The sequence below is a fragment of the Aphelocoma coerulescens genome, chromosome 3 (genome assembly GCF_041296385.1).
Source record: "Aphelocoma coerulescens isolate FSJ_1873_10779 chromosome 3, UR_Acoe_1.0, whole genome shotgun sequence".
NCBI lineage: Eukaryota > Metazoa > Chordata > Aves > Passeriformes > Corvidae > Aphelocoma > Aphelocoma coerulescens.
In genome coordinates, this window is record NC_091016.1 from 110,703,340 (window position 1) to 110,727,130 (window position 23,791).

The window sequence follows — 23,791 nt, forward strand, 5'->3', positions numbered from 1 at the left end:
GGCATCCTGGAGAGGAGCCACTGCAGCCTCAGAAACGGCTGCAGGTCTCGTCTCAAAGCCTGTCCACCACAGGACACAGGGCAGTGCCACTCAGAGGGAAACCTGCTGCTCTTGGGGCTACCAGGTGACAGCCACCTTAAAAATGAAAGTGGGGTTGAGTGCCATAAACTGTTTTCTCTCGCCAGACGTGAGCCCCGAGGGCTGTAAACCTTGGAGGGGACCTCAAGTAGGTACTTGCTCTGTTGCCACCTATTCCTGGGCGGAGTGGTGCCGGCACCTGTGCCACCGCCCTCCCTGGCAGAGCAGCCGGAGAGGCCCGGCGGGAGCCACAGCCCCATCCTTGCGTCCGGCCGCGCTTACGTCGGCAATGCTTGCACAGGGAAGGATTAGCTGGGAAATCAAGGGGATTACTCACATACCTCCTGCCAGGAGAACCCAGCTTCAAGCAGGTGAAGTTGGCAGCAATGGTGGTTGCATAGAGTTTTCCATTATGTGTTGTCCATTATATGTTCCTGGTTGAGTTGCTTCTAGTTTAAACTGTTCAGGTTCTTTATTTTCCAAGTTTGTTCTTTTGCTTGGGCTGACATTTTTATTATTTTCTTTTTAAGCTGACAAAATGGTTCAACTATTTTTGAAGGGCCTTGGAGAAAGTGGCTATTGTTAAGTAACATTTTAATCTCTGTAACGTTTTCTCCTCTTTGCATCAATGTATCCAGTTTCAGGGTATTACAGCTTTGGAGTACACGGGAAAGGTTTGGTTTCTCTGGTTTTGGTTTGTGGGGTTTTTTTGTTGCTTTGTTTGTTCTTTTTTTTTTTTTTTTTGGTTGGTTGGTTTTTTTTTGGGGGGGGGGGTGCTGTTTTTTTCTTTTTTCCCCTGTCCCTATGAAAAATCTGTTGGACTTAATGCAGATAAGCTTTGAAAAACTGCTGCTTTGTTGGTGGTGAAATGTTTCTGTTTGTTTCCCCCCCTCCCGCACCCCCCCAAGGTCTGTCGCTTAAATCTTTTAGTATTTTTTTCCTGGTGTGGCCTTGATTTCAGCTCTATTCAGTTCTTATCTCACGACAGCACTGAATGTGCTCACGGAGTCTCCTATAAGGGGACGCAGAATGAAAGCTACCGATAAGGCACAGTGACAACTACATTAAATTCTCCATATATTTTTGACTTGAAAATGTGCTGGGCAGGAGCTGGGGGGAGGGGTGGGGAAGAATATCCTAACAGGAAGATTCACTTCTTTGTGCTACATGCCATATTTCTGAGCAATGCTTCCAATCACCTCCCTCAGGAAGCAGACTAGCATCAATCCATAAATCCCCTCCATTTTGTGATGGGGTACGCGGAGAGGCTCTGCAAGTTCATATCTTGCACGGAACAGTGAGCGAAGGGTGGGCGCCTGTCTCCGGCGAGTGGGACGGCGCCCGTCCACAGACTCAGCCGACGGCACCAAGTTCACCTGTGCCGCTCTCCGCCCTGCTGGGGACCGCTGCCGACACGGGAGGAGGGCACTGCGGGTGGTAGGGGGCTGGTCCCATTGCCATCTTCAGAGGGAAGCGTGGGGTCCATGTGCCGGGAGGCGTCTGCGCTCGCTTCCAGCGGCCGCTGCTGCCGCCGTCCTCCCTCCGTCCCCGCGCACCCAGCACTGGGCACTTTCATCCGCGCCAGCGGATGCGTGCAGGGCCGGGGGCGAGCTGGGGCCACAGGAGAGGTCCCTGCCCGGCGTTCCCTTAGTTGTTTTGGAGGTAAAAACCACACACACAAACAAAAAAAAACAAAAAAAAAGGAAAAATCCCCCAGCATCAAAAATCAGAACTTTTCCCGCCCCGCTGCCCATGCACGCGCCCGCGGTGCCGGTGGGACCGGCAGCGAGTGCCAGCGGGGGAGGCGCAGCCCCTCGCGGGCGCGCAGCCCCGCGGAGCTACCTCTCCGCGCTGCCCCCCCGGCCCCGCACTTCCTGCCCGCGGCGGCCCTGGCGGGGCCGGGCAGGGCGATACCAAGTGTCCGGCGCGGCGGGAGCGGCGGCGGCGGCGGCCCCTGCGCGGGGCTGGGCGCGGCGCACGCCGCGGGGCGGCCGCGGAGCGGCGGTACGGTGCGCTCCGCCCCCCGGCGCGCCCGCTGCCCCGCCGGGGAAGTTGCGCTCTGTCCCTCGCTCTCCCTGGTCCCTCGGCGACGGCTCCTTCCTCCCCCTCCCTCCCTCCCTCCAATGCGCCTCCCGCTCATTTCCTCTTTTCCTCCCCGCTCGCCGCCGCTCCGCAGGCGCGCGGCTCGCCCGGGCGCCGCCGCGGAGTTGTAGCTCCCAGGAAGCCGCCGCGCCCCCGCGCAGCCGCCGCCGCCTCCAGGCCGCCCCGGGACCCCGCTCCACCAGCCGGGTAAGAAGCCGAAGCTCCTCCGCCGCCGCCCGCGGAGCGGCGCGGGAACTTCGGTGGGGCTGCGGGAGGTCCGCGCTCTCTCTCCTGCCGCGGGGACTGTCGGAGAGCGAAGCTGGAGGGAGGGGGCAGATTTCTGGTTTTTGGCGGGGTATTTTTGGGGAGAGAGGGCTCAAAATATCCTGTCTGGATTGCGGGCGTGGGGTGCTCCGCGCATCTCTTACATCCCCGCGGGGCGCCGAACCGAGGCGGCTGCTCCCTTCGCCGCCAGGGAATGCGGAGCGGATCCGGGTGCCCTCTTCGCGTCCGCGGGATGCGAGCGGATCCCCCCTCTACCGCCGCGGGGCTGCGGTGTCAGCGCTCGCCTCGCCCCGAGCAGAGGGAATTGCCAGTGTTTCCCCTGCCCTCAGAAAACCCCAAGCCGTGTGTGCGTATCTGCGTCCTTGTATGTCTGTACGTGTGTGGCTGTCTGTACCTCTGTGTGTGCATACCCCCATGCAGCCCGCGTGTGTTCGGGTGTGCGTGAGCCTCCCCGATGGTGAGGGGCGTTTCGCAGCTCTGCTTAATGGTGGTTAATGGTTTACCCGGAGAAGTTCCCGCCGCATAAATGTTGCAGGGCGCTTTGAGTCAACTCCTATAGACCCGGACTTCCTATTGTCAACCTTCCCAAACGGCCTTTAATGGCGTTTGCCTCTGGTGAGTTGGCTTTTTTGGCTGTCTCCTCGCCTGGGAGATGTCTGGGGCTGTGCTTGAGGCCGGATGGCTGCGGCCAAGGTCACCCCAGCTCCCTGAAAGCCGGGCAAGGGGGGACACCCTATTCCTATGAGGTTGTGGCAGCAAAGGCATCTGCCAGCTGTGATTTTCATCAGGCTGTTGGGGGACCTGCTGGAGCACATGGCTCCAGCACACACTAGCTGCCGAAGTAGGGAGAATTACAAGAAATAAGAAATAAAATAAGGCAAGTGTGTTTACAAGTAAGTTTCTATGTAAATAAGTTCCTGCTCGGTTTGGGAAAAGGTCATCTAGTGCATCATCGGGAACGAAAGGTTCGCTGAGAAAAACAGCTGGGCACTCAGTAGGTCCGTGTCTCCTGCTCATAGCTGGGTGATTTATACCTATGTGACAAAATCCTGAGCTTTTTCACAGGAATACTTGTAGGTAAGCACTGTAGCTGAGCATTGTCCTGTAATCCCATTCACAAGTGAAAATCTGGTAGGAAGATCAAATTTTCTCAGTGGGAGGAAGAAAGGAGGAAACAATCACTCCCTCCCCAAAATATTTCCCATTTTTCCTAATGGGTGCCATTTGTCGTAGTTTCAGTTCAAAAGCTCTTCTTGCCTGAGATGAAATTTGAGCAAAGACTGGGGGACTATTTCAGCAGCCACTGATATCACTGGTATGATATGCGGTCTTGCACGGGGTCCACCAGCATTGTTGGGTACTTTTGGCCAGGGAGCAGAGCCAGGAGGAGCATTGCTTGTTCCAGGGCCAAGTATCTGCCTAACTCCTGACCCCTCAATTCTTCTCAGGTGCTTGCATTGGGAACCCTTTGATTCAGGCAAAAGGATCTTAGAGCTGAGTGTGTGTGATTTCATGTAGTGTGGAGGGGCTCAGAGAAGAAGGCAGATAATCTCCTCACATTTTCCTTAGGTTAGATGAGGAGGTGCTGGCCAGCCAGCAGGACACACATCACCTTGTCCTGACACCTATTCTCTGCATTTCTTTGTTTCTTGCCTTTCTCTGTGTTGAGGTGAAAGTGTAGGAAACTGTGAGGGGAAAAAAAGGGTGCCACTCCAGAGTGGCTGTCGCAACCCTGTCAGGAGCTCTGCTAAGGAGTCAGCTCTTCTGGCAAAAGAAGTGCTTTTGTTGGCATAGCTTCATCTGTTCAGGGAATTGCAACGGTGCTGGAGCGGGGTTTGCTCTTGCAGCCGGCTGCTTGCACCGGCAGGAACTTGTGTAGACAAACCTTTCTAGTTCTCAGATGAGGCTGTCGCTCTGTCGGTGCAGGCGATGCTTCTCTCACAGCGTGTTGCAGCTGGCACTGTGGTGCCCCCATTCTACCACCCTAGCTCATGGGCATAGCAGTGACATGGGCCAGTTGTTGGGAGCTGAGGATAGAGATTAATTTGTAGCCTACATTAAACTTGGATTATGACTCCACAAAAACAAACAAAAAAAGCATGTGATGTGGGTTTAGAAATGTTGCAATTAAAAATACGCATGCAATGTGATTTTTTTTTTTTTTTTAGAAGCAAGGCAGCATTCTTTTGAGTATTGATTACTTTGACATGGGTGAGAAAAGAATGCTGGTAGACCAAGGGGCAGTGTAAATTAAAATTCTATATCATTGGGTTTTTTACTTCCTTTTAGTGATGTGAAAATGTAATCAGTGATGTTGTACAGTTTTCATGTGTAAGATGCACTGATACTCATGGGAAGACGATCTCACACATTTCCAAAGAACTGCTGGAATTTCCTTCAAGCATGACTTTTAGGTCAGATTCAGGAAAAAATGCAATGTGTTTTCCAGTTAATGGAAGAACTACAGAGGTTTTTTTTAGGTGTATTTTCCCTCATGTTCCTAGGATGCTTTCCATAATGTCTATATGTGGGATCAGTTTCTTGGTTCATTATCTGTATTAGAAAATTGTTTGTGTCCAACATCTGCATCTTCATTGAGCTTAACTTGGACTGAAGTTAAATTTCTTTTGGCAAGAGGTTTATCTTATCTTGTGTTAACTGTGTTACTGTATTGTGTGGGATCCTACCCATGGATAGTGAAAAGATTTGCTCTTGCAAAACTGTTGAAGTTTAGCTTTAATGAACAGAAATTGTTTTGAATCAGTGCCTGAAATTTCCATTGTTCCAATAACCCTCTACCAGCTGGAGAGTGTAACAAATGCAGTTATCTTCATTTCATCAGTCTTTTGCTGTATAAAAGCTTCCACAAGTCGGTTTTGTTTTGCTAACCTGCTAATTAACCCATTGATTTCTGCATTTCTCGGCTTACCCAGATAAATATCATCTGCCTGTTGTCATGCTCTGCTAGCAAAGTAATTGTGAATCCTTGAACAGTGGGAGCAAATACTACATGAGGAGCTCCTTACTTTACCTCTCAGTCTTTCAGTGGATAGGAGACAATCTTCAGCTGAATCTCCTGGAAATATGACCTTTCTGGAAGTTTGGTGTTATGTTGCTTAATGACTGTGAGACCTACAGGGTGGACTGCAGGATGAATTATGCATTCTCCTGCTCTGATTGTGCTGGAATTAGAAGGCAGGAACTGGGGGGGGGGGGGGAGGGGAGGGGGCAGGGCAGATCAGTCTTGTAATCTAAGAAATATTGGAGTTCTTCTGGATTGCACTGCATGAAAGATGCCTTTATTATTATTAAGAAATGCTGCTTATCATTAGCACAGTAGGTTTGTAGATACCTGTGAGTAACTAGTGTGAAAGAAATGGCAGTGGTATTTGGGTTGTTTCAGTGTTTCTTGTCCTGTAGATGTGTATCTTTCTAAAATCAAAGAAAGCAGCAAGTAGTTTAAAGAATTTTCCCTGGTGATCCATGTCAGTTGAGATACTTGGAAACCCATGCCAAGCAGCATTCTGTTCAAAAGATGCCAGTTACAACCTGGCCAGCCTTTTTCTTCCCTTGCATGCAACATATTTCCCAGTGATTGAGCTGCTTGTCTCAAGCGGCACAATCTACTTGAAAAAGCAGCAAGAAAACTTAGACATAGCTGTAGTTACATACAGTTCAGGCATCAGCCTTTGGGGCCTTCTGACAGTTTGTTTGGTGACTCCTTCAAATAGGTTTTAACCTTTTTTTCTTATTCTGCCCTCTGTTTTTAAAGGAAATCAGACTCTCTGATGGGGAAGAGTGCAGCTGCATTAATTGCACATTTAAAAGCTGGTGGGGGGGAAAGGATGCTTGCTAGCATTTCAGTTGCTGTAATCTTAATGTATTCAGAGAGGTATTTGAGCTGATGGTATCCCTTTAAATATCCATTTGGGCTGAAAAACACTGGATTTGGTGACAGGGACACTCAGAGACTTTAAGGGAGGAAGGCATGGCTTGCATCTAGAGAGATACTTGCTGAAAAACAGGCGTACTGAGATCCTGATATGTTTGCCAAGAGCAACAGCTCAACTTGGGCAGCTGGTTTAGCAATTAAATAATGTTTTTGTTTTGGACAATGGGTTTATCATAATGAATTAACTGGTGGACTGGTCAGAGTGGCAAAGGGGTTTGTTTCTGATTCCCCAACCATGCAGCATACCAGCATTGGGGAACGTACTTCCCAGCAATGGAAGTGCAAGAAGCATTCCACACGAATTGTCTGGGAGTGGGAGCATGTACACTTGTGTCTCCCTTGTGTGTCCCTTGTATGCAAACACCAGATTCTCGTAATCTCTTTAAAATACAAACGTGATGGATGGTATAGCTTGGGCATGGAACAAGGAAATGCATGGTGCCTGTGCTTAGAACTTGACGCGTGGCTCATGCAAAGTCATTTTAGAATAGTCGGGGGCGGCGGTGGGAGGAGGGAGGAAAAGAAATGCCTTCAGGGGGCTGGGAGCCAGCGTGTGGGCGTGCTGCAAGCCGGCCTCGCCAGCCTTCCGCGCCGCGCTTCTCATTCACCTCTGCTCCACACAGCCTGGCCTGTCTGTGCAGAAAGCAGCTTTTCCTTGCTCGGAGGTAGCAGGAATTCTTTTCAGGTTTCTTTTTTTTCTTTCAAAAGGGTATTGTGCGCAGGATGCTCGGTTCTTGGCAGCTCGCCCACTGTGTGAGGGGAGAAAGCTCGCTGGTTAGGTCACAATGCAGATAGCCGCTGTCAAAGCCAGTTAGCATTTGCAGGGCATCCTTTCCTATCTCTCTTAAATTAAGAGGGTTTTTTTTAGCAGGTAAATTTTGTTTCTCCAAACAGAATCACTTTCTCCTTCTTAAAACTTATCTGGGGAGAAGCAGACTTTTCTTTGTAGAGCATTTCACGGCTGCTGGATGAAAGCTTGCTTGTGTGTGAGAGGAGAGTGGGAGTCACATGGGAAGATGTTGTGGATGCATGACCATTAACACCAACTTTAATTGTGAAATGTGTGTTCAAGAAATAAAAGCAAGCATACTTTGCAGGGCTTAGGAAAGGGCCTAGAAGCAACATCTGTTCAATATGTTAGAAGATGCTTGAAAGTCCTGTATTTCCCTCCCCAGAGCTGAAGGGAAGGCACCAGCTTGAAACCTAGGCTTGGGAGCAGGGGCCTGGCAGGAGCTGCCTGGCCAGTGGGTATCACAGGCAGCTGCCTTTTGTCGTCCTCTGCAGAGTGATCAAAGCACCGGCCTGGAACAAGCTGGGGTTTCTGCTCTTCCTTCTAGTTTCCAATTCAAGATTCTTTTTCAACAGTCAATACCCCTGTGTCTTGTGTCACCTCTCTGATCTCCCCTCCCTGGTGTCCATCCTCCTAAAGCTCTTGTACTGACAGAGCTGGAGTCACTGTGCAGAGGACGGGGGGGTAAGAAAGTGGGGTCAGCATATCATGGTTGAGCTCCATGATTTTTGCTGGGCTGAGTTTTGTTGCTCTCGAGCTCATGGATGTCAGCTTTGCTTCAGAGGGATTCTGGCAGGCTTTCCAGAAAATGGGTGCTCCTGTGTGTAAGAGTTTATTAAAGGAGGCACTTTGCCAAATAAAACGTGGGCTGGAAGCACAGACATTTGACAGTTGTGGAATCACATGTGTTTCTGAAAGTCAGAACCATTTAAATGGGAATGAGCACGTGCTTGTGTCCATCCTGTCTAGTGGCTTTGAGCAATGAACCATGTATGTTTGCATGCAGGTGGAAGATGCAGACCAAGACCACCCCTGGTGTAAGAAGCTTGGTTTCCCCAAATCCCATGGCAAATGATTTCCCTTGGCTTAGGTTTGATGTGAAGCAAACCGGCTGAAATACATTGTGGGAGACCTTTTCATGTCAGGTGGTTCCCTGGAGATGGTTCACTGAGGGTGCTGCACTCCCAGTGATGGCTGAAGCCCCTGCTCTGGGTGTCAAGAGTTTGGTCACTGCACGTGCCTGTCCCTTCTGGGGAGCACAGTGTGAGCCTGAGGTGCTACATTCCTCCGTGCCAGGCTCGTCCCAGGAGCAGCAGCTCTGCCAGGACCAGTCAGGGTTTCTTCTAGGGTTGTCAGAAGATGCATCAAAAGATAATTTTTTTTAATGGAAATTAGATTTCATTCCAGCTGAGGGTAATTTGAGCTGTGGTAATGGTCTGAAAGTAAATGAGATTCAGCTCTGTAGACTGCAACCACAACTTTCTGTTCTGCTCATGTCACGCTTCTTAAAATGGCATTCATTCCTAAATCTGGCCCTAAAGCTCTGTGCCCCAGGTTTGTCCTCATGGGAAGCTTCCTGAACCCGATGGGACTTGCAAGGGAGCAAAGAGTCCATCTCATCCTGTTCAGATGGAACAGCCCTCCAAAGCAGCTTGCAGTTTCAGGGAGAATAATCTGTGGCTCCAGCAATGTGTCCCTACGAGTCACAAAGAAGAGAGGAATCTTTGCAGGGGAAAATTCCATCGCTGACACCTGCTGAAGTACTGCTGGACTGTCCAGGGTGGAGGACGGATGCAATTGCTGAGCCTGTCACAGGAGGGGATCTCTCTGTCTCTCTTCTGACAAAACGTCTTGGTATACACAGGGTTTGCCAGATCTGATCTGCTCAGTCACGCCAACTGTGATCTCTCTTCTCTCAGATCTCCTGGTGTTTGACTCTGTCTTTCCTGGCCCCTGCTGGGGGCTGTTGGCAGGCTGTGCACATGGTGTGTGCTGTAGCTTTCCAGAAGCCCTGTCCCTTAAGTGAGGCAAGCTGTTCTGAACTGATAGCACCAGAAACAGCTGAATTTACTGAGTGCTTGCTTTTATTCAGAAGCCACAGTTTGGAAATGAAGGTGCACTTGCTGGCTATTTCCAGAGCTCTGATTTGTTGCAGGACACATTCAAGGATGATCTTCCTCAGCATTTGGCTGAGCCATCACCTTCTGGGCACCAGGGGCTTCACGGCCAGGCATTGGTTAGTCCCATTTGTGTTGGGACATTTTGAATTAGTTGCGCCTTGGTGCTGAGCTTTGTTTTCAGATGCTTGATGCCTGTTGCTGGTGCTGAGGTCTTGTATGAATCACTAATGGATTTGATGGCTTTTTATGCTTGATAGGGAGACATGTTTCTAACAAAAATGCTCTGCATTGCTTGCTCAGTTCCAGGAAAGCATTGCAAAAACATTTTGGTGGAAGTTTTGATATTCTTGAGCTGTATGCATGCAAAAGTCCAGGCTGACTATTGAATGTTAATGGCTCTTCAGGGGCTTGTGAGAAGTGTGTCTTGAGGTGGAGTAGCCTTGACAGAAAGATGAACTGTCAGTGGCGTGTGAATTCCACGAGGGGTTTAATGCTGTGCCCGCTGCTTTCCACGCGAGTGCACTTCCTGTGTTGTGCCTGGTGTTCAAATGCAGCCGGGCCTGAGGAAGATGTGCAGGTGCTGGGGCAGAGCAGTGCCACAGGCTGAGCTACTCAAGGCTGGCCACCACTGCCATCTCTGTCTGTGACTGTGACATCCCTGGGCCAGGTTCTGTGTCTGTGGCTGGTGTGCCGTGGGGCTTGCAGGGTGCCGGTTTGTCATTGCTTGTCTCCTGTCCTTACCCTGCTGCCCACATCAAGCCATGGAGATGGCAGGCAGCTGCTCGTGATATCAGCCTCCATTTAAACCCATTTCTTAATTGTTAGTCAGAAGTGGGTGAAAGAAGAGGGAAAAATCCCTAAGTGGAGTAGCAACAGTGACAGGTCACAAAGACATCAGGGTGGTCACCATCAGACTTCTCCAGGTGCTTGGTTTTTCTCAGGTCATGGCTCCCACCAAGTACAAAGACAAGGGCACTTCCAGCATTGTCACCTACGTGTCCCTGTGGCTCCTGAGGGAGAGCCAGCTGTGTTCCAGACAGCCCTGCTGCTGGCTGAACCCATCTGCACATGCTGTGGTTGTGTCAGGACAGCCTGTGCCAAGGTAAGCTGCAGGCGGGCTGCCTGTGAGGCAGTGGCAGCCTGTCCTGGCAGAGAAGGGAAGACCCCTCAGCTCAGAAAAATCTTTGTCACCTGAGGTTGATATTTTACAGCCTCTGAAGCCATGATTGATGTATGTTGGAAGTTTTGCACTTAACATTGCTTTTCCACATCTCTGGAGGTTAATAAGACACTGGTGTATCTGGTTTTTGCTTCACTTCCAAGGTGGTTTTCCCCTAATAAAGATGAGAGTGTGTAGATTTTTCTGAATGAATAAATGATCTGCCCAGGAGCACTAGTTTGTGATAAACTTAATTTAAATGCAGCTGCATATTCTGCAGCTGGAGTGTGGTTTTACACAGCATAAAAGAGCCTCAATATGCAGAGAGGATTAAGGTTATGTGAGGCACCTAGGCTCTGCCATAACAGCTTATATCACTATAATTTGGATTTTGAATTAATTCGGGCTTCATTCAGTCCTTGGAAAGTTTTTGAGCTATTTTAACTACTGCTCTCTTATGTCCCTCCATCTGGTAGCTTAGCTAATATAAATTACAGTCTCCTTTAATAAAAGGCAGTTGACACTAGGTCCTGTGTAGCTGCTTAGCAAATCTTGTTTTAGCAGATACCTCCCTTCCCATGACCTTCCTCATTCATTCTATCCCTCCCAAATCTTTATTGTGTAACTTGAATGTAATGTTTAGTTTAGAGCATCCTGTGAAGCAGGGAAATGCAACTGAAAAGGAGGCTAAAAAGGGGAAGAGAGAAACTTCCTGGCCAATGAATGTGTAATTGCACAATTTAGTTAATTGTATTGGAAAAAAGTTTAAGAGGAAATAGAGTAAATGACTGGCACTGTTCTGTCCCCACCTGCCGGTACCCTGTTTAGCTGTAGGCTGATTGCTTGTGTGCAAGTCAGACCAGGCAGTATGTGGCATTTGTCAATAGTCTTCTTGGGGAAAAAAACCAACCCAATGTCCAAATAATTCTGCAATTCAGTAAGGGAAGTCGGGAGGGACAGGAGCCAAAACTGATATATAATGCAGAAATGCAATCTGGAACTTTGGGTTGGGGGAATTGCTTCTTCCTCCACCGAGATGCATCTGTGGTGGAGTAGCCCATGATGTATTTCATGAAAGGCCTGGTTGACATGCAGGTTTCTCCTTTGCACAAGCTTCTGGTGATTTCCCTGCTGTTTCCCTGAATCTGGCAGGGATAATTGCTTGTTATGATAGCATCAGTCAGAGATAAGATTCTTGTACCGAAGGCTTCAGGCTGTCAATAGTTTAACTACCATGTTGCAGCTGTGTTCAGTAAATAAACCTTTGGGAATGCTCAGAATCTGGTTTTTGGAGGTGTGGAACAACAGTTAGTCACTGCAGACCTAAGCTACTAATGTCGATCCTACCTTTTTGGGGTGTACTCCAAGTGTTTCTGTGCTGTAAGGAGAGCTCCAGCACAGCAGATATGCAATGAACATGTACAGGGCAGCATGGAGCATTTTCTAAAATTCCACAGGAAAAATCTAAGGCGATAGATATGTTCATTTGGTAGGATTTCTATGGCTCCTGTGAGCCCAGCTCCGATGTCTCACAGCTAAGGCATGATGTTCCTGCTTGGGCAGGAGCATAAGTCATAGCCTTCCAGACAAAGACATTGTCTCTTATTCACTTGGAGAGTTTAATTTAAGCTCCCAGATGAGTATCTTGTTGTGCTCTCAAGAACTTGTTGACTTACCTGATAAACTGAGTGCCAAGGGAAACTGAAGGAAAACAGGGTAGAGATTATCCCACCATCCCTGCAACACCCAGCAGACCCATTCTCCTTTCTTTTAAGCTGGGGTTTTTTTGTAGAATGAGATTGTTTTGTTGTTTGATTGGCTTTTTAAGGGCACAATATGGGGTAATGGTTTTAAACTGAAGGAAGGTTGATTTAAACTAGATGTAAGGAAGAAGTTTTCTACTGTAAGAGTGGTGAAACACGGTCACAGGTTGCGCAGAGAGGTGATAGATGCCCCGTCCCTGGGAACGCTCTGGGGGCTCTGAGCAACCCGATCTAGTTGAAGATATCCCTGCTCATTGCAGGGGTGTTGGACTATATCACCTTTAAAGGTGCCTTCCAACCTAAACTATTCTATGGTGCTATATCCACAATTCTTTGTTCTTTCTTCCCTGCTGAGGGGGGAACCTGGCTTTGCATTTCACTTCATTGTTAAAGGTTAAATTCACCAAGCAGTGTTGGCGTGGCTTTGTGAGCAGATGTAAGTACCAGTGATACAGCAACAGGGTTCAGGTTGCAAAAATTTATGTTGGAAGGTTGTCTAAGTAAACTGCAGAAGGGAAACCCTGGAGGCGGAGAGCTGGCAGGAGTTGGACACCTTCTAAAAATGCAGGCTGCATTACAACATGTGAAATCAAAGCAGCCTGGGAGCCTGTTGAAGCTGCTCAGTCAATAGGTGTAGAAGGTGTTCCAAATAAGCATACGTGGCCTCTGAGGAATGTTTTGAACTCCTCCCTGTTGCTGTTTCCTGATACTGTCAGTGCTTGGTGTTTCCTTTATGCTCTGGCATTATTACTATTATTGTAGGTACTAGGGGTGTTGCAAGCACATTGCTTAGGTGAAATGGTAACGGGAGAGGTGCCACTAGAGGAATCTGAGGAAGAAAAAGGAGGGGCAGCAGTTTATGCTGCGGACACATCATCAATCTCTCTTAGCAGTACCAGCCTCTCAGGTGACGCACAGTCCGAGGTGTTTCTGCACTGCAGCCACAGCGGGCTATTGAGGAGAACACTTGAATTAGCTTTTACATTAGCCACTGTCTAATTTTCTAATTGTAGCACCCTGGAGGTCAGGAAGGGCTGGAAAACCTGCCCAGGAGCCTGTGCTGGGATGTGATGGCATCTGGGCTCTCTTGAGTCAGGTTAGCAGTCCTCTTAGGTAGTGACCATCCTTTGATGGCCAGAGTGAACTGACTGACAGCTCTTCTGGAATGTGGGGACTTAGAGGCCTCTGGGAGTTTCCTTGCATTGTGGGTTGAATCATATGTCGAGATGGGCTCCAGGCATGGTGGCTTATGGGCCTGGTGTGAAAGATGGGGAGGAGAAGGGCACAAGAGGTGAGTGGGAAGAGACTGTGCATTAGAGGAAGGGGTGAGTGGACACACTCCAGAGCAGCTGGTCAGCCAGTACAAGTGCTGGCATGGCTGCCTGTGCTGTCTGGATGCATCCACAGGCATGTGCAGAAGTGAACAGCCAAAGCTGAGGTGTGTTGGTGGGTGATGAGTGAGCTGGCTGGGGGGGACTGGAGGAAATTTAGAATAGAGCAGTTGAGTTGTAAAGGTCCTACAGTGATCATTGAGCCCAACTGCAAAGAAGGTGACAGGACAATTAGTTCTTGGCTGTCCGTGGAGTATTGCTGCCCACACGTCAAGGGGATGGCAAGATTGTGTGTCCCACAAGCCTTCATCAGTTTGCATTTGCAAGAAAAAGAGAAAAAAACCCCACCCCATATTTATAAAATGGCAGAGTCAAGTTGAAAAAGGAATTGCAAATAAGGGAGTGGAGAGACTTAATGTAGTCCTGGGAGTATCTCCCCTGCTGCATGCTGCGTTTGCAGGCAGGTCACGCCATCTACAAACGTGGCAATGTTAATAACAGTATTGATTTGTCTTAATGCAGTTATGAAAGCTGAACCTCGGAGGTGTAGGAGGGCCTTATTGGTAATTGGCATCGAGATTGATGAAGGATAGTATCAGCCAAAGGGGAGCAAATGGAGGCTAGAGCAGGGCAGGGTAAAATAGTGACCATTAAAGGAAGAAAAGTACCCACAGCACTTGAGGCTTCTCCATCAAATAGAAAGAAATCTGCTTAAAATATAATGCCTATGACTCAAAGAAAAGGAATGGGGTTAAAATTGCTTTGAAAAACAAGACAAAAGAAAAGTTAAGGTGTCTGCAATGTCTTTGCTGCAAGCCAAGGCCTGTCCAAGGACTCTGCAGGACGTGGCAGAGCTGCCATGCTTGTGGGGCAGGCAGGGGTGGGTGATGTCTGACCACTCAGGGGGAGTTTTACCCTTGTCAGATAGATCAAAATGGGGTCTGAAAAAATAATTTGTCACCTTAATTTCTCTGGTGTCTCAATGAAGCTCTTTTTGTAAGTAGGATCTTTACACATGATTATTTGGAGCATGCATCTTAAGCTTTTTGCTAGCAGCTCTGAAAATAGTAGACTGATGCACTCACCTCTTCCTGCCCAGCCTCCAAAAGTTTCTGGCATCTCTTCCTTTAATTCTGCTTTGTAATTGAATTTCTGCCATGAGTTTCTTCTGCTAATTCATTTATAGCACACTTTTAATTGTCAGTGAATCTGAATATTACATGGACTGTAAACATAGAAATTAATGTGTGCTATCCAGTTACCCTCTACTCCTGCAGTTTGAAGCAAAGGTTTTGTATGATTTCAGACATCCCTGAAAGTCTTTTGGGATGCCAAAATCTAGCATCTGGACTGTGAAATTCCATTTACTTTGAGCATATAAATATGGCCTAATAATATTGCACTATTTGGTTTGTTGGATGAGGAAGGCACAACAGTTTTTTAGCAGCAACACAGAAGAGAAATTTAAACAGTTTGTGGGTTGTGTTTCCTATTTTGCCATTGACCAAGTTCAATCCTTACCTTGTCTTTCCATTGGGGTTCATTTGTTTTGCAGCTTGGAGAAATAACATCCATCACTCTGTACGATGAGGATACTAAGTTTTGTCATGAAAAAATGTTGAATCTAATATAATTTGCTTAAATGTTTTTGTTGCTGCCAGGTTGCAACATTTATGAGTGTCTGCCCAGGGATGTCAAGAGTAATAGAAAATTCCATGGTAACAGAAAATTTCTTGGAATTTACTTCCTGGGAGCAGAAGACTGATGTAGTTAAAACTTGCACTGATGAGGGAAGCTACCAGGATAAAATAAGAACACAGTCATTTAGAGGGCACACACTTAAGGGGTTTTCTCTTTATTTTTCCTTCCAGGCTCTTCAGGCTTTAGGGAAGTTTGTTTGACACTGCTTCCCAGATGATGGGAAGATGCATGTGGGAAGGTTGGTCTTCAGTAAAAGCCATTCAACCAGCATCACTCACCAGGGATCAGGGGAGAGGGCACCTTCAGGGGATGACTGGTGACCCCATGTCAGGGCAGGATACCCTGACCTCACTTCTGTGACACTTGTTTTGTTCTTGTGATTTGTAGAAGGAGCTGCATTTCAGCTGGCTGCTTGACTTCTTTTCAATTTCTTCTTGGTGTTTACTTCTGAAAACCTGTGGAGAATTTGTGAGGTTACCATAACAATCAAAAAGGAAAAAATATAGTGCAAAATTTTTTGAAAGGAGGAGATGGAATTGCAGCACAATCAGTCAGACTTTTATTACAGTGTTTTTCTGGAGATTAATAAATTATTTCCCACCTAGTCATCTTCTGGATGCTTATGAGTAACTGTAAGCATGGGTTAGTTTGGAACAAATAATGTCAGACACCCTAATTACCCTCTGGAGCAGGGTAACAGGTCCTGTAGATAGAAAAAGAGCAGATTGTATGATTTACTCCAATCCTACTTAGGTTTTTGATGCTGTTTTGATACTAATAGAAAAAAAACTAAGGAAAGGAAATTTTGTTGAAACTTATGGATGGTGCAAGGTAGGTGTGCTGACCATGATCCAGACTTAGCTTCTGTGTGTGATCAAACTCAGAAGTAGTGTTGGGTGAGGATTTCCGAAAGTGGACCCTATGGCATGGGTCATTTTTATTGAGGCATTTGATAAAATACTGGTTCAGATTCAACAAGTAGTACCAAACTAGGGGATGCTACAAGTGCTTGGGGGGAGAAAGGTATTAGATTTTCAAATAGCTTTGGACAGAACCAGACAATGACTTTGTCCATCGTTTTCACCAAAAGGCTTTAGTGTGGGCGTGCTGATATCTCTGGTGGGTGGGTTGGCTTTACAGAATACTCAGGGGTGGTTGGAGGGCCTCCACTGAAAAGTGTTGTGGGGTTGTGGTGGGTCATACACTGCTTTTCCAGCATCATCCTGTCCCAACAGCAGCAGACTCATGCTTCCATAAACAGGAGGATGGACTTCGTGTCCAGTGTTGGGATCTCCTGGTGCTTTGGCATTACTGGAGTACTAAAGCCTGCATGAGAAGGAGTAAGGGTGTTCGGTCTGGAGAGAAGGTGCAGGATTGGCCTGAGGAGTTTGCAGTGCCAGCAAACAGCGGCAGCTTGCTGTAAGGTGAAACCCCGTGTCTGTAGGGGTTCGGGCCAGTGGAAATGAATGTGAGTGGTATCATGAAAGGCAGGAACTCGTGCTTGTAGGGACGGTGAAGTGTCGAAGGAGACTGTTGGGAGGCTTTGTCTGGGATGTCCATGGCTCGGTTTTGGCATTGGGCAGACCAAATGTGTGTGTTAGGTGTGGGCTGGAGGCACCTGGGAGCTAAACACAGTGGGATTTTTTTTGCAGAAGTTACAGGGTTATTGGGTCAGACAGGGATCTGGCAGAAAAGAAGCCAGTGTGTTGGGCTGGAGAAGATGAATTCTTCCCAGCTGAGCTTCACCTTGTTGGTGGAGGAAAATTGTGCTCAGCTCTGTGAGCAAGGGAATCAGAGCAAGTCACTTGCTTTCGATTTTCTAATCCACAGATTTTGAGAGATTAGGAATCACAGGAGGAGGTGAACTTGCTCCTGGTGCTCTTATCTGTGGCTTTTTAAAGGCTGCTGAACCCTCAGCATTCAGAGCTGACAGATGCTGATGGGATGCAAATTATTATACTCTTTTTTCCTTGAGAAACATGCTCAGTGGAAGAAAAGTGAGCGTGTTTCAGAGCAATGCTTAGTGGCTGCAGTAAACATGGAACTTGGCTCGCTCATATTTTTTGTTGATTTTGCTCCAGTTTTTACATATTGGTGTGATAATATTCTGTGGTATGAGTCAAGCAAACCTTCTGAATCTGAACTTGATACTTGCTTATTTTGAAAGATAAATTTTTACAAAAAATATTTAAAGTTAGAAGGGTGATTTCAACAGATTATTGAACACGAGAAGAATTTTCTGTCTGAATTCAAGACAAATCTGTGCACTTTTCAACATGGAAATGTTTCTTTTTTCAGGACAAATAATAAAATGCAAATGCACAACAAACTATTCCCCATTGTAGGGTAAGAACTGGAGCAGGGTTTTTGCATGCTTAGACTAATTCTGTTTAGTTTTTTTTTTTCTACTGGGAATGGTAGCTTTTACAGAAGAGGCCAAGAGAGTGAAGATTGTTACTTAGAGAAAAGCTGTAATGTAAAGCATGTTTGGTTTGTGTCTTCTCTTCCAGGTAATCGAGCCCCGTGGACTTTCTCTGAAGAGATTCCAAAATAGGTGGTGAGTATTTTGCAGAGCCTGCTCCTTTCAAGGCACTCTTTAATTTAGTAATAGAAAAACTAAATGAGAAATAGAAAATGCAAGCATTGTTTTTTGTTCTTCATTGAGTGCAGAAGTTTGCATTTGCTGAGTTAATGGCATGCTTTAATTTTAAAGCTGTCAGGGCTAATCTTTGAGCCGGGGTTTGCATTCAAAATGTTAAGCTTTACCTTTGCACTAAAAAGAATTTCCTGAGATTTCATAAGTGAACTGTTACATTTTGAAAAATACTTGACTTTAGGGAAAAGCTGAACAAATTACATTGTATTTTTTACTAAAATACTACACATCCTACTGCGGCGGTGTTTTCTGTGTCAGAAAGCAACCTTAGGGGTTTTTTCCCTTGTGTTCTGTCCAAAGGTGTTAAAGGAATGCAACTTCCAGAGAGTTAAATGAGCTGCATAACCTATTCTAATCTCTGCCACATATGACTGATTTTGTTCTGCCTGCACCCAAGACTTCCATGTATTTCATTTGTATGCACTTCATTAGGTTCTTATTTGTGAGTAAGTGAAACATTAAATCAGGAGGATGAGATCGCTAAGAACTGCCAATGTGGTGCCATTGCAGGTGCAAAGGCACCTCTTATGCTGGTGTAAATCAGTGCAATTTCTTTTACTCTGCTGGAGGTGATCTCTCCAACGGTGCCAGCTGGGACTCTGCTCTGTAACACCCTTTGCTGTTTGTTTTTGTTGTTTCTAGAGAAATACATACACTGGTTCCTCTTTCAATTCTAGATTTCTTTCCCGTGAGATTAACCAAATTATATAATTACCCATTAATTCCTCAGGAAGTTCATTCTTTCGTTGCATATCCCTAGTGCACAGGATACAAGCTATTAGAGCTCTTGTGTGTTCAGACTGACTAATGAACTATGGCGGGATGCCCCAAACCTCTAATGAACTTCTCTGTCTTCTAAATCTGTGTATTTCCCATAGATCAGATGCCTTTTGATACATATGGCTCCAGGTTGATTTGAAGTGTCCTTACAGCTGAAATGTAGCCATCTGCACTGGTATTTTCTCAGGGCAGGGGAGGATGATGGAGTTTGGTGTGTCTGTCCACCTAAATATGTGTTCATTGTGGCTAGAAAATGGTTATTTAACCATTTATAAGGGGCTTACTTAACACCCCTTAAATGTGTATGTTACCAACTACATCTTTAATCAATGAAAACATCCCTTAGTAAGGCTGTTATCCTTATTTTCTGTATTGAGGCTTATGTTCCTAAAACTTGAGTTTTACAAGGCCAAATCATGAATCCCATATGCCTTTCACCAAAATGCTGCTGTAAGCAGTAGCTTGTGAACCCCTCCTCTGCCCCAGCCCTGCAGCTATGATTGGATCTGTATTGAAAACTTGCATGGTTTGTACTGCTGATTTCTGTACTGGGACCTGAATATTCAGCATATCTTTTTTGAGAAGTTGAAAAAAGAAACAAAATTCTTCTTCTGAGGACAGGGGGGTATAAGATGGATGACATTAATACCATGTGTGTAAAATCCAGGTAATTTCAAACTGTCTCTTTAAATTGAATTAAAATTGGATTTTCTTGTTTCAGGTAACACCTGAACAGGGTATGAGTAAAAAACCACTTGTTGATACTCCAGACGGTTTGCCACAGTTAATATGTCTTTCTCCTGGGTAGTCTCTTTGGGCAGTGCTTTCAAAAGCATGGAGCTCCTGTGGTCTTTCAAGGGAACTTGGGCTCCTGATGCACTTTAGCTAACAGGGATTAGAGTTGTTGGGTGTTTGTACATCACATTGTTTGATGCTCTAATGGTCTATATTCCTTGCCTTTTCAAGTTCAGGTGTGTCCATGATTTCAATTTGTGAATTTATATGATCCATGCCAGAAGAAGGTACAACTCTAGAGCATAACAGCTCCTGTTTGGAGCCTTACAGTGGTCTGGCTGTGTCAGTTCATGTTTAACATGTAGGAAGAGACAGACTTGAAGGCAGACTAGTGCTGAGCCTGATGGGCATTTCCCAAAATGTAATGTGTGGCCAATGGCACATGGATAGCTTCAGAATAAAGTACGAAACTAAAATGTCTATGAATGTGCCTAAAAGTAGCTTGACTTTTACCCCAGCTGAGCACATCTGCAAGTGAAGGTGCTGGCCAGGGAAGGGGGAAATTGGCATTTGGGTGCTCTCTTGCTGGGATACCACAGGCTCTGATGCAGCAAGCTGCTTACCTGTCTTTCTGCCTGTAAGCACATAAGCAGCTCTGGGCAGGGAAGACCAGGGAGCCAGACACATGATGAGAGATGCGTCTGTCAGGGCCACCCTGGGCAGGACACCTGAATGGACAGCTGTGTCGGGGGGGCTTGTGCCTCGGTGTGTTTCCGGGTGCTGCTGGAGTGACTGTGCTGGGAGGTTGGAGCTGGGATGTGGGCAGGAGGGCTGTCTCTGTCCCAGGTGCAATGCAGGGGGCTGTGGTGCTGGCATTGCTGTAACCTCCGTGCTGTTCTGGAGGAGCACATAAGTGGCTGTGACCCATGGCCAGGGAAGGCAGAGCATGGGACATGAAATGTTGTGAACATCATTTCAGAAACTGCCTGTTGCTTGCATGGGCATAGGGCTCTGGGTCTGGAACAGGGCCCCTTGCTTCTCTGGTCCAGAGTTGGTGTGTTTGATGCAACGTGAAAGCGAAACTTTTTGCAGCCAGACTGATAGATCTGTCCTGCCAAACTGGCTTTGAAAAACATTCTATTTTTAAACTGAAAGCTGAGTTTAAATCTCTGCAGCCTTTGTGCTTGTGGGAAGGAAGGTCCCCTTGAATGGGAGGTTGCAAGCAGTACTGGAGGGTTGAGTTTCTGAACATATCTCAGGATCACCTGTGGCAAGATGTGGAAATCAGGAAATGTTCTTGCCATTGGTGTTGGTATATTTGTTGGCAATACGCCCTGTGTTCTGTGCACAGAGCCAGACCATGGGCATCTCCCCATGATGTGGCTCTGGGATCTTCTCCATCACTAGAACATACCCCCTCACCAGGATCTCGTCACCCCTGAGTCCTGGTGCCTTCTAGCACGGCTCTGTGTCTACTGCCCTTGTCAGCATTTCCTTGCCTTCTTTGTAGCCCACCTGTGTCCCCATATCCAGAGTCCCATGGGATCACCATTCCTGTGAATATTCAGGCTCTGCAAGCAGAAAAAAAGCCAATAGCAGTGCCAGGCTGAGCACCACGGCAGAGAAGGAGAAGGGAGCAGGCAAGACATGTGGGAATTTGAGGCTGTTTTCTCCTTCCCCTGAGCATCATCTGCACAACAGCCTTGAAAATCTGCCTTGTTTCAGAACTCGAAGTCAAGTCCTCTTGGGGAAAGAGAGACCTTTCAGTTCTGTTAACTTTCCTGTTACCTTTCCCTGCTGTCTGGAGGGAGCTGTGAGGGCCAGATACCTGCCATACATAAAACTATACCGTGGGTGCAGGGAGGGGAGATGGAAATGCAATTAACTGGAAAATGTGTCTTAAAAAAGAACAAATGGGGAGCACAATAGCAAATGAAGTATCTTTTCTGAGTAACTTATGTAACAAAGTAATTAAAAATAATTCATTATGGTTTAATGTGTCCTTAATCAAAGCTTCCAATTTTTTCCTTAACGACCTTTAAAAATTGCTATTTGAGTGTTTGTCTTTTACATTCTCATTATAAGTAGGTTTTACTGATGTTTTCTCTGTTGAGAATTTTCTATGTTGTACTGCACATTTGCTTTCTATATACACTGTTTGCTCATTCAAGGATGTTAAGAAAAAAAACCCAGAATGAATGTGAAGCACTGCTGTTTGTCTGTGTTTGTTTTTATGAATGAATCTTCTGCGTGAGTGTTCACAGGCTTTGGGATTGCTCACTTTTCAAAAACTTCTAAAATTCAAACTTTTTCCTTAATTCTTTACTGTGATAGGGAAAAATTAAAGCAGGCTTTCATTTTTAAAAAGTAAACTATTAGCCAAGATTTCCAAGCTGGAAGATAGTGGGGCCCTATAATTGCCCTGTGTTCCCCATTGTTCTCCCCCAAACACCACTTGCCTTCTCCATTTTGTAGAGATGTTGCTATATGGCATGAAAAAGTAGTGTCTCCTAATGCAAGTATCTCGTGTTGATTCACTGCTATACAACAGTTCATCCCCTAAGAGTGTGGGATTACACAGTATTATCATGCTCAGATTGACTCAGGTAGTGCTATTTTTATTTAAGCTGTATTAAGGTATCGTTGTGAATCTTTGGTCTTGCAGCATGGGTGTAATACGATTAACTATTTTTGTAAAAAATCAACATGGGTGTACAAATCCTGTCCATGTCAAGAGCTGCAAAGATTAGTCATTTTTTTTCCCCCTCTCCTTTACAGTGAGTTGTTACATTTTTAATTTTCCTGTGACTTCCATCATGTTGGTCATCTAATTCAAGCAAATGAGACCTCCCCTGACCAGCAGTTCTGTCTCTCCACCTTGCTGGCCCATATCAGGCCCCACCAGTCTTAATTTAAAAAAAATGGTAATTTGGAGTGGATTCTTGCTCAGCTCCTTCTCATTAACCTGTAGCAGCTTGATATCCTGGTAATGCAAGGATAAACATACATCCTAGGGCTGAGGTAGGCTAAGGGATGCAGTCAGAAATATCTACAGACGGTGTGTCTGTCCAGGTGGATCCCTGCAGGCTGGATAGACTGCCAACCATTGTGTTTCCAGAGGGGAAGGAAAAAAATCATGGCCTTTCTTGAAAAGGGAATGCAATGAGATGAGGTGTGATTTTCCTCAATTGGGATAAATATGAAGTTGATTAAAATAAGTTCCTTTGCAATGGGTCTGAGTGGAGTTACCACTATAAGTCAGCATGGTTTGCAAAGATGGTGGGTGCAAAAACTACTTGACAACGTTGCTTTGGTGATCTAGGAATTGCGTAGCAGAGTTACAGTAGCCCAGGGGATGTTTCCTGTAAGCTGCTTGGATGCACCTCCCTTTCTGGGGAACTCAGTAGAAAGGACATTGCCACTCCTAAACTTCCCACCTCCAGGATGCCCTGGGATGGGGAGCTGGTCCAGGGCAGGGAATGCAGCACTGCCTCCTGAGGGGGAGTTTCTAGGAATCTTTCTGGCCTTCATCAGCATTTGGAAGGAGAGGTGAGGGAGAGAGGATGAATGTGGACATCCTCCTGGGTTCTTTATCCTGAGACAGCCTGTTTGATGAGGAGATTAACTGCTGTAACTGGCTCATGGCACCCAAAGGCAGCAGGATCCTGGTGGGAATGCTACTACAAGCAGCCATGGTTGTCTTGAGTGTGGTCTGCAGTTGTGTGAGTACAAACAGAGAGAGAGAGAATGAGAATTTCCGTCCCCATCAAGCCTTCATTTGAAATGAAGGAGGCATTTAAATTGTGGATTTTTACACCCTTCTCCTTAATTACCAGGAATGCAGAACAACATTCAATAACTGCTTGACTACTACCGTAAATAGAAAAGATCCCTGTGGTAGTGACTGGGTGCTCCACGTTTCAGTGTGGGCAGCACAGAATGTCCAGTGGATGGGTGAGAAGATGCTGTGGGTTTGCCAGTGCAGCTTCACAGCCAGCTTCTTGCACAGTCCTGTTGCCAGCTGACCACGAGCTGTTGCATTAGGTGTGAAAATCAGCTGGTGAAGTCTGATCTCTGTTACACCATTTAGGGTAGAGGAACATAAACTGCCAATTTTGCCATAATAAAATATGTAGATAACTTTGACATAGGATGCACATTGCTTTGTTAATGGTTTGTTTGGCAGGCTTGGTTTGGGACTTTTCTGTGAGGGGAGCAGTTCCCACAACACCACCAAGTGTTGCATATACATCTGCTGTCATGTCCAGGCATTGCCCTCCTCCTGCATGGTGTTCTGGTGAAGTCCCAGCAGAGCATCAGTGGGGTCGGTGGGGTGGAAACTTTATTGTGTGAACAAAG

The 23,791-nt window shown here is 46.5% G+C and overlaps 1 protein-coding gene across 1 annotated transcript in view; it reads left to right on the top strand.

Moving 5' to 3' along the window:
• The first annotated feature begins 2,201 nt into the window (after window positions 1–2,201).
• Window positions 2,202–23,791, top strand: part of HPCAL1 (hippocalcin like 1) — a 64,064-nt gene continuing 42,474 nt past the window's right edge. The window contains exons 1-2 of the mRNA XM_069011587.1: window positions 2,202–2,367; window positions 17,772–17,818. The gene's annotated coding sequence lies outside the window, so the exon portion shown is untranslated. The remainder of the gene's footprint in view (window positions 2,368–17,771; window positions 17,819–23,791) is intronic.